This window comes from Solanum verrucosum, unplaced genomic scaffold (genome assembly GCF_900185275.1).
Source record: "Solanum verrucosum unplaced genomic scaffold, falcon-dt-bn FXZP01000115.1, whole genome shotgun sequence".
NCBI classification, from domain to species: Eukaryota; Viridiplantae; Streptophyta; class Magnoliopsida; order Solanales; family Solanaceae; genus Solanum; species Solanum verrucosum.
In genome coordinates, this window is record NW_026020680.1 from 291,719 (window position 1) to 295,570 (window position 3,852).

Sequence of the window (3,852 nt, forward strand, 5' to 3'; positions counted from 1 at the left end):
AGTGAGACTTGCATTACATATGTTTAATTACTTTATCGGTCTTAAAGATGCTTGTAAATTTATCTTTATCATGACAGACCGAATTACAATTTAAAATTTATGAATTTTTGTAACTAATTATAATACTCCCTCTGTCCCTAATTATATTACTTATCCACTTTTGAATTGACACACCTATTAAGAAAACAATAATTGACATAGTGAACTTACCATTTTACCCCTATTAATTATGAAGTGGATGAATTAAAAATTTAAGATTTTCAAAAAGTTCTACCTTTTTCAAAGTAATTAATTGAGGGTATAATAGATAAAAAAAAAATTGTCCTTTCTTAATTTGTCAAAATGGAGAAGTAATTAGGGACAACTATAAAAGAAAAAGTGAACAAGTAATTAGGGACAAAGGGAATAATAGACTTTATAGTTAGATATTTACTAATATTAAGTCATTTTTTAATATATAGATAAAACTTGAACAAAAAATATTGATTCTCACATAAATTTCCAGTAATTACTGTGGATCAAATACAAATAGGGATAGAGGTAGACTTTAATATATGACTTTCGACATAAACCTTATAAATGTGCCTGATAATTAAATTTAAAATTCAATTATTAGCATTGAAAAAATTGTTTTTATGTGAAAGAGGCCTCCGTGCAAGGTGGACAAGATAAGATTAGAAGTGAGGTTGAGATAGTAGTTATGACATCTGAAAAGGAGATGTATATGAGGTGCGAGATTGGTTATAGATGGTATAATAAGAGGTAGAGGTAAGTCAAAAAAGTATTGGGGAAAAATGATAAGACATGATATGAAGCACCTTTAGGTTATCGAGGATTTCACCTTATATATAAGTGAAGGACATGTATTAGCTAGAGTAAAAAATTAGTAGGTAGTGTTTGGTGATTGATGTTCATCCTTGTACAAATTGTATTATTGTAGTTTCTGATATTAATTATTATTTTCAATAATTTATTATAGTATGTTTTTTATTGAATGTGCTTCGGATATTGTACACTACTTTGTTGTTGTTTTTTGCACCCTTCTGGTAGACTTTGCATGTTTCTTTGTTACTTGCTATATTTTTTAATTGTCTCCTACTTTTTTGTGCTTAAATTTGTTGTGTTTGAGCCGAACATCTTTCGAAAATAATATTTCTTCCTCTATTAGATAATATAATGATATGATTTGTGTATATATTATCTTCTTCACTCTCCACTTGTAATTTTACTAGATTTATTATGTGTAATGTAAATGGTCAGAAAATTTGGTCAGAATTTTAAAAAGTCTAGAATATTTTTTTATTTTAAAATAAACTGATATTTTTTTCATTTTTTAATTAAAAGGTATTAAAGTTAAATAAGTAAAAGTGTTCAAAAAAATAAAATAACAATGTGAAAGATATTATTTTACCATTTTGATCAAATTCTGGCCAATTTTTTTTTTCCCATTTATTATTGTGGTTAGAAAATATAAAATGTGAAAATAATCATTTTTGAAACATAGACGATATGTTGCAAGTGCACGTACTACTTCTATAAAGTCCTTGGGTGAAATAAAATTATTGGATTTGGCTCCCCTCCATTATCCTTTTCCTCCATTTCGTCAAGTACACATCTAGATGAGAGATATGTGTACTATTTAATTGTTAAAGGTCAAGATTATATTGCATTAATTAGTATCATAACCATAGTTAAGTGAATAAGTTTTGGAAAAAAATCTCTCCAAATTTAGTAAGAATAATTAATTCTTCTCAATTTTGTTATCCATATATTTATATCATTAATTTTATTTTATATTTAATTATTAAAATGGATAACAACGTTTAGTTTATTTAGCCTAACACTAGTCTTACAAAATATTTTGCCTTTAAATTGATGTTTTCTTTTATTTTATTTCTTAAAAAGAATTTTTTTTGATACTTTCACATTTGTAATTCTAATTATGCATTTTTTACTTCCCATTTTTATTACTCCATATGATTTCTATCATCAATGATAATTCTTCCTTTTATTTTTTAAATTTCTCAACCTAATATTTCAAGAATAAATTTGCTAGCATAGGAAGCGATTAAATAATGTACAATATTAATATTTGAATATAGAAATATAAAATGAAATCAAACGGTTCTAAGATTTGGTGGAATATTTTTGTTACCAAAGTTATGAAATTATTTGTTCAAAACTTATTTCTTAACTATTCTCCTAGTTAATGCAACATAATCTTGACATTTAACAATTAAATAGTACACATGTCTTTCATCTAAATGTGTACTTGACGAAATGGAGGGAAAGGGTAATGGAGGGGAGTCAAATCCAAAATTATTCTATATGTCTATTAATAATTGTCCACTATTGACTTGATACACATTTTAAGAAATAAAAAATAGTAATAGGGTAATAGTATTACAATATTATCTTTTGACTTTATTAAATTTAATGCTTTGAAAAGTGTGTTATATGATACTACATAATATTTAATAATAAGGATAAAATAGACATAAAAAAAGCTATGTATTGATTATTTTAATTGAACAAATATTGTTGGACAACTATATTTAATATAATAGTTAAATATTGTTGGGACGGAATGTGTACTTACTAAATTAATTAAAGAAGAAAAAATGAAATTAAAATAATAAAAAGTAGAAAAGACAGAAATCCTTGGAAGTAGGAAGAAGGATCCATTGATGTAGGCGTGTAACGTGGAGAAGTGACAAACCAATTAGCACGCACCCGGCGCAAGTTAGAAATTTCTGTTTTCTGCTCTTAAAGCTTCACCATGCATTCATATCATTATTGGTTACAACTTACAAGAGACAAAACAAAATGCACATCCCCATGTTCAATCCAAAACCCGACCCGATCAGGTGGGATGGATCACCACATCAAAACTTGTGACCAAATAAAGACGTAGTTGTTAATACAAATAAGAGAAACTCTCTGTTATAGTCATTATCCGAAAGTTGGATAGGATAACCCTTGTATACGTAAGGATTATATTGCCCCCAATTTTTATGAACTGCACCAAATATACTTGGTGATGCAATCTATGAATATTTTATTAGTTCCTCCAGTGTATGCCCAAAAGGAAGTCGAACCAGACACTCTATAGGAACTATGTATAATAGATTAACAAACAATATTCCTAGCATTTTCCAGGGTCGGGACTCGGGATATGACCCAACTTAACCAAAACGGACATCACGCCACGGCGGATGCACCGATACATTGCCCCTCCTAATTATTATTAATATATGAAGTCTTATAGATCAAAAAAAAGAAAACATCGCAAATGCACTCTTTCTTCAGGAAAGTATACAATAAAGCGAGAGTTTGAAGATCAGATAAGTAGGTAAATTACCAATTTATCAATAATCGTTTAGGGGGAATTTAATTCTTCACACCGCAACAAAGTTGATGAAACTTATTTACATCAATAATATAACTATGAATATATATAAGATTTTTTCCTCTAGGACATATTAGAAATCCTCGAGTACTTAATTAAATGGAAGAGTTTCCCGAGACTGTATTAATGATTCAAATAAATACATCTATCACTATTAATTATGTCATTGTGAAGAATGAAGTAAACTGTGTTATTGTAAAACTATTTTAGATCGACCTTCAAATGGATTTGCTGTTTCCACACTCTTGAGCTTTGCCATAAGACCATGAAAGATATGGTGATATGTTTTAGTAGTATGTTCAATAAAATGAAATAATTTACCTTATTTTCTTTATCTGGGGATTATTTTGTTTTCGATAGGCAGATGTCCTATCACTACTATAAATATATTGGGTTAATATCATTATATTCAATACTCAAAATTATAAAAATATTTAATAGTA